We start from the raw sequence: 7911 nt of genomic DNA, 5'->3' as shown, positions 1-7911 counted from the left end.
TAAAAAATAAATAAGATTGTCCTTTTTTTATAATTGTAAGTTTGTCCATAATGAGCAAACTGGTGTGTCAAGGATAAACTCTGAGATGGAACCAGACTCAAGAGGAAACCAATCCTCATCTGGGTGGCACCCAAGGTCCATTTTTTTTACAGCTAAATGATGGTGAGGTGTGCACAGATGGTGATCAAATTCAATCTGTAGTCCTGAGTCAGAGTAGAAGACTGTTGACATTAAGTCCATATCCATCCTCAAAGCTCCTATGTTTCTCCATAATTTCATGGATCCCCAGACAGTAGAAGTAAAACAGCTGCAACACAGTGCCCTCCAATCAAAGAGAACCTCATCCACAGGCAGGCCTGGATGAAGAGGGCAGATCCTAGGAGAGGAGAAGGGCAGGAACACTGGTACCTCAGGAGAATGTTTAACTCGACTGAGAGAGAGAGAGAGAGAGAGAGAGAGAGAGAGAGAGAAGAGGGGTTACATGGAGAGAAAGATATGAATTAATAAGTATTCTTAGTGTTGCTTAAAAGTTAAGGACACTGTGCAGTTTGGGACTCTGGCAAGACTCGCTCTAGCAGCACAACTAAAAGGGAAAGCCAGAAGGTAACACAGACGAGGGATCTCTGGGATAAGAGACGGCCCACCAGACCACTGTTAACAAACCTGAGTAAAAGTGTGAGAGTGAGGGGATGACAGCATACAAATATCCCAGTTCGCTAAACACTCTATATCCATGATCCCTCCAGATCTGCTACTGTAACTAAGAAAAATCTACTTATAAGCCTTGACTAAATAAATATGCTATTCTGCTTAGACTTGAACACTGAGACTGTGTCTGTGTCCCGAACATTAATTGGAAGGCTGTTCTATAACTGATGGACTTTGTAAGTGAAAGATTTGCCCCCTCCTGTAGTATTCATTATCTATGGTACCTACAAATAGCCTGCACTTTTTTATCTTAGTAGGCGTGGGGGATTATAATGGTACAGAAGTTCACTCAGATACTGTGGTGAGACCAATAAATGCTTTATATGTCAGTAGTAGTATTTTATGATCTATCCGAGATTTAATGGGGAGCCAGTGTAGACTGATTAAAATGGGTGATGTGCTCATGGTAAGGACTCTTGCTTTTTTTGCATCCTGTAATGACATCATATTTCTAATTTCAGCAATATGTCTAAGGTGAAAGAAGGTTATTCTGGTAATGTTATTCACTTGAGCCTCAAAGGACAGACTAGAGTCAATAATCACACCAAGGTCTTTGGTCCTAGTAAGAGTACAGTACTTCCGTCTTATCCCAGTTGAGCAGCAGAAAGTTATCAAGCATCCACTGTTTAATGTCTTTTACACACTCACCAACATTTTTAAGCTGATCTCTCTCATCTGGTTTTGCTCACACATAAAACTGTGTATCATCAGCATAGCAATAGAAGCCAATACCATGTTTATGTATAATTTTACCCAGAGGCATTTTACATTTACATTTTACATTTGCGCCATTTAGCAGACGCCCTTATCCAGAGCGACGCGCAAAAGTGCTTTGAGTCTCTAGTAATGAATAAATCAACACTGGTACGCAAGATTACAAACTTAATATAAATATAACCCTTGAATTCTACAAACTTGGAAGGGCTAATTTAAATGTTTCAGGAAGAGGTAGGTCTTCAGTCGTCGCTTGAAGATAGTCAGGGACTCTGCTGTACGGACATCTAGGGGAAGTTCATTCCACCACCTCTGTGCCAGAACAGAGAAGAGCCTTGAAGCGTACTTACCTCTCATTCTGAGAGAAGGTGGTACCAGTCGAGCAGTGCTGGAGGATCTCAGACAGCGTGGTGCAGTGCGAGATGTGATAAGGTCACTGAGGTAAGATGGTGCTGGTCCATTTTTGGCCTTGTAAGCAAGCATCAGTGTTTTGAATCTGATACGTGCAGCTACTGGAAGCCAGTGAAGGAAGCGCAGCAGTGGGGTGGTGTGGGAGAACTTGGGCTGATTGAACACAAGTCGTGCAGCTGCGTTTTGGATCATTTGCAGTGGACGAATAGCATTCAGGGGAAGACATGCCAGCAGAGAGTTGCAGTAGTCAAGTCTTGAAATGACAAGAGACTGAACAAGCACCTGGGTAGCCTGTATGGACAGAAATGGTCAAATCCTTAGGATTTTATAGAGAAGAAATCGACAAGAACGAGCGACATGTGGGAAGAAGGACAGTTCATTGTCCATAGTTACCCCAAGGTTACGAGCAGTGGCTGAAGGGGAGAGCAGAGAGTCATGAAGTGTTATTTGGAGATCTTGACCTGGAGATGAATCACCTAGGATGACCAGCAGTTCTATTTTGCTGGGGTTGAGTTTTAGTTGGTGAGCACTTATCCATGAAGATATGTCTGTCAAGCATGCTGATATACGAGCGTAAGTTGTGGTATCTGATGGAGGGAAAGAAAAGATAAGTTGAGTGTCATCTGCATAGCAGTGATAAGAAAACCCATGTGAGGATATGACTTCACCAATCGAGTGGGTATAGAGGGAGAAAAGGAGGGGACCAAGTACCGAGCCTTGTGGGACACCAGTGGTGAATCTGCACGGGGCAGATGTGGATCCCCTCCATGTTACCTGGTATGAGCGACCTTCCAGGTAGGAAGCAAACCATTTCCATGCTGTTGAGCGGATACCGAGGCTTGTGAGGGTTGACAAAAGTGTCTTGTGGTTGACTGTGTCAAATGCTGCTGAAAGGTCCAGGAAGATAAGTACAAATGACAGCTTGGCTGACCGAGCAGCATGCAGTTTCTCAGAAACAGCTAAAAGTGTCGTCTCTGTGGAATGTGCTGCTTTGAACCCAGACTGATTAGGATCATGGAGGTTGTTCTGTAAGAGATAGACTGACAGTTGGTTAAAAACAGTGCGTTCCAGAGATTTAGAAAGAAAGGAGAGAAGTGATACAAGTGTAGTTGTTGATGTCTGATGGACCCAAAGCAGGTTTCTTCAAAATGGGAATGACCCTTACTTGCTTGAAGCTACGTAGTTGGTACATAGCCAGATGTTATTGACCCATTGATGATTGTGGAGATGAAGGGCAGGAGATCTTGTGTGATGGTCTGAAGCATAGTTGAAGGGATTGGATCCAGAGGACAGGTGGTGGTATTGCAAGATTGGATGACTTGCAGTATCTCATCTTCTGTTAAGTTTGAGAAACTTGACAGAGACGTAGTGGATTGTCGGCTGTGTTGTGTAGTCGTTGGGGAGGAAGTGAAGGTCTGGCAGATTTTCTTAATCAAGGCAGCATATATAAATATAAAAGCAGTGGGCATAAGACAGATCTGTTTTTAGAACAGATTCAAGTACTTCTGCAATTATCTGTTTAAAGAAACTTGTAGGTAAGTATCGAGAAGTTGATGATTTTGATAAGGAAATAAACTAAATTAAGATAAGTTTGCTACATTACCTCAGGACTACAACTGCAATTGTGAGCAGTGACCAGTGACAACCTCAACTATAGTAGAACTATGATTAATGGACTTTAGTTCCTGATTCTTGTAACCGTCACCTCTACCTTGCTTATTAGGAATACAAGGGACAAATTTGTGATTTTAAATTTCTAAATACCTATCTATTTATTTATGTAGAGCTGCTTTGTTACACTGCTAGAAATGATATACAAACCAAATTAAAATTTTAAATGGCACAGAAAGTTAGATAAAAAGCCAACTTAATGACAAATTTAACTTTTCTTTAACATCTTTAAAACATTTATATATATATATACACACACAGTGAGGAAAATAAGTATTTGAATTAGAAATCATGGAGGGGTCTGAAATTGGCATCGTAGGTGCATGTCCACTGTGAGAGACATAATCTAAAAAAAAAAAAAAATCCAGAAATCACAATATATGATTTTTAAACTATTTATTTGTATGATACAGCTGCAAATAAGTATTTTAACACCTGTCTATCAGCTAAAATTCTGACCCTCAAAGACCTGTTAGTCTGCCTTTAAAATGTCCACCTCCACTACATTTATTATCCTAAATTAGATGCACCTGTTTGAGGTCGTTAGCTGCATAAAGACACCTGTCCACCCCATACAATCAGTAAGAATCCAACTACTAACATGGCCAAGACCAAAGAGCTGTCCAAAGGCACTAGAGACAAAATTGTACACCTCCACAAGGCTGGAAAGGGCTACGGGGAAATTGCCAAGCAGCTTGGTGAAAAAAGGTCCACTGTTGGAGCAATCATTAGAAAATGGAAGAAGCTAAACATGACTGTCAATCTCCCTCGGACTGGGGCTCCATGCAAGATCTCACCTTGTGGGGTCTCAAGGATCCTAAGGAAGGTGAGAAATCAGCCCAGAACTACATGGGAGGAAGAAAAATGATGAGTACCATCCCAAGAACACCATCCATACTGTGAAGCATGGTGGTGGTAGCATCATGCTTTGGGGGTGTTTTTCTGCACATGGGACAGGGCGACTGCACTGTATTAAGGAGAGGATGACCGGGGCCATGTATTGCGAGATTTTGGGGAACAACCTCCTTTCCTCAGTTAGAGCATTGAAGATGGGTCGAGGCTGGGTCTTCCAACATGACAATGACCTGAAGCACACAGCCAGGATAACCAAGGTGTGGCTCTGTAAGAAGCATATCCAGGTTCTGGCGTGGTCTAGCCAGTCTCCAGACCTAAACCCAATAGAGAATCTTTGGAGGGAGCTCAAACTTCATGTTTCTCAGCGACAGGCCAGAAACCTGACTGATCTATATGATCTAGAGAAGATCTGTGTGGAGGAGTGGGCCAAAATCCCTCCTGCAGTGTGTGCAAACCTGGTGAAAAACTACAGGAAACGTTTGACCTCTGTAATTGCAAACAAAGGCTACTGTATCAAATATTAATATTTGCTTTCTTAGGTGTTTAAATACTTATTTGCAGCTGTATCATACAAATAAATAGTTTAAAAATCATACATTGTGATTTCTGGATTTTTTTTTTTTTAGATTATGTCTCTCACAGTGGACATACACCTACGATGACAATTTCAGACCCCTCCATGATTTCTAAGTGGGAGAACTTGCAAAATAGCAGGGTGTTCAAATACTTATTTTCCTCACTGTATATATAAAAAGTTATATAAGTTAAACATTGTGTTGATATTTTTGTAGTTTTCTTTTTATGTCAGTCCGTACCTATCCACTCCATTGATACAGTGTCGAAATATTGAATCTGCATAGTTCAACCAACAGTTCAGTATTGATTCAGCTGTGATTTTTTGTCTTGAACCAAAACCAGACAAAGATGACTACAGATCAACATGTAATTTACATTCCTTTGCCTTCTGTGTTTGCAGATACATAGCCTATAAACTGTATTGCCTTCACTATGCTCTGTTAATAAAATGTAAAATCTCTTGTGTTTCACTGCAGTCATAAATATTCTCTCAGCTCATCTCTCACAAATGTCAAGTCTTATTTAATGACCACTTCGGGATGTTAATTAACGTTCACCACCAGAAAATGTGAGGATAATGAAACACTGACTGTAAATGTTTATTTTTGTAGCATGTGGTCATATAAAATGAATTAAAATGCTTCCAACTAATTTTATTTCATCTTTACATTTCAGTAAATTCAAATCTCTCTGCTCCATTTCCAGCAATTTAAGTGCTCAGTCAAACTCAAATAATAGTCCAGCAGCCGACTCACTGCACTCCCGGGTGCTGTGTAAGATGGAAATTAGGTATGGGCGGATTGTTACAAAAGACTGTTGTATCAAAAAGATTGATGTTCAAATTAAAATTATGTTCCAACCTGGATTTTTTTAATAAAAAAAATTGATAAACAAATCAATAAATAAATTAAAAACACAGTTTAGTATACCTAACATGGATAGGAACAATTTGTACTTTCACTGGGCTCTGTCGGCACCTTACAAACAAGATTGTATCTTCTGGAAAAAAATTTTCATTAGCAGAAAAATTGATCAGTCAAAAAAGATAACAGGCTCATGAAAACATTCAAATGTTCCTTCACAACAACCTATAAAGGCAAATAGTTTAAACAATTAACAACAACAAAAAAAAAAAAATTCTAATTATTGTAACAAAACAGAAGTTCAGTGCATGTAGTCTATTTCAGTGAATTTCAACCACTGTGCCATGGCACACTTGTGAGAGAGCATCAGATGTGCTGTGGGAAATTTTATATTATTATTATAATTACACTTGATTATACAAACATTTCACTGCATGTCATACTCTGTATGTATGTGTATGTGACAAATAAAATTTGCATTTGAATAAAATTTTAATTTAGTTGTTCTAAAAAAATATTTTTAGTAATAGAAAATAATTTGCCATTGTTGAGCACCTGTGCCGGCAGAGTAATGGAAATACTTCACCATGCAATAATGACCTTGTTAATTCATGACAATAGAATTAATGAATGATGAATGCAACAGGTAGCAGTAACAGCAATGGATAAATACTTGAAAAGGAAAAGTGAAAACTCTGAACTAGGCCCTGAACAAAATTCTGAACCAGATGAAGTCCCTAGAAAGAGTGGTGGTCAAAAGAAAGCAAACTCAAGGAAATACAGTGAAAGTTATATTTCATTTGGGACTACTTTTAGGGGCGTATTTGACTGCAATGACTCATTATTCTTGATGTGGGGCGAAAATCTGACCATCACTGCCGTGGTCCCAAGCAAGCTTTTGAAAAGTTTTAAGTTGATTGATTCAACTGATTCAAATCATTTTCATTTGTATAGTGTGTTTAACAATAGACATTGTCTCAAAACAGCTTTAAAAAGATTATAAAGCTGAAAGGTTAGTACCTATATGTTTGTTCCTTATAAGTTTATCCCTAATGAGCGAGCCAGTGGTGACTGTGGCAAGGAAAAACTCCCTAAGATGATTGGAGAAAGAAATCTCGAAAGAAACCAGACTCAAAAGGGAACCCATTCTTCACTGGGTGGCACCTAATGTACGTCCGTTACAGATATAGATATCATACTATATTATCGATATCAGCTTTATGATTCATCTAAGCAGGCTCAGGTTTCACACTTCGTTAATATAAACTAATCGGGAGATAAAATTGTGATTGTATATACTGTGTAATAACTCAATGTGCCATTTTGTAACATTTTTATAAAATTTGCTATAATTCCTCTCAACAGAGTTTAGGCTGATGGTATCTCAAGTTTGTAATCTTTATTCATTTATTCAAGTGTTGATTTATTCATAAATAGAGGCTCGAAGCACTTTTTTACATTGTTCTGTATAAGGGTGTCCTCTAAATGCTGTAAATATAAATGTCTGAACACTATCAGAATCACTGACTTAATAGTCTATTCTCTTCATTAAATAGCTTTTCTCTGTATGTTTAGTTAAGATTTCCTATCATATTTTTACTCTTATATCAGCCAGATGGTTACAAATATATTACAAGGCCAATTTTAACCTGAAGGCTCTATAAGGTTAATATTCATGCTTCTGATATAGATGATGTATGCGCGTGGTGACTTTTTTTAAGGGAAAAAAATATGCATTTTCTCACATTCTTTAGTATAAAGAGGCATTCATTCTCGCTGCATTAGATACGTCTCTGATGCAGCATTCTGTTATATTGAGTTTCTGTATTATATTGATTGTTACTATAGCTATGTTGTCAGAATGGTGAAATTAAGAGGCGGATTGATTCAGGTAGACCACTATGTGCAGTGTGCAGTGCCTCGAAAAATGGTTGTAAAAACACTGGTATATTTCTGATTAATTATATAAAATATATTTTGACAGATTATTGGTACTGGTATCGATATCGGTTTTAAAAGTACTTGAGAAAAAAGAAAATTTCGCCAATTTTTTAAATGGAAATGAATCGGGGGTCACTAAACATCCAATCTTTTGACGTCAGTGAGGGTTCAG

The sequence above is a fragment of the Silurus meridionalis genome, chromosome 14 (genome assembly GCF_014805685.1).
Source record: "Silurus meridionalis isolate SWU-2019-XX chromosome 14, ASM1480568v1, whole genome shotgun sequence".
In the NCBI taxonomy this organism is placed as follows: Eukaryota; Metazoa; Chordata; class Actinopteri; order Siluriformes; family Siluridae; genus Silurus; species Silurus meridionalis.
This window is presented reverse-complemented; position numbering follows the sequence as displayed.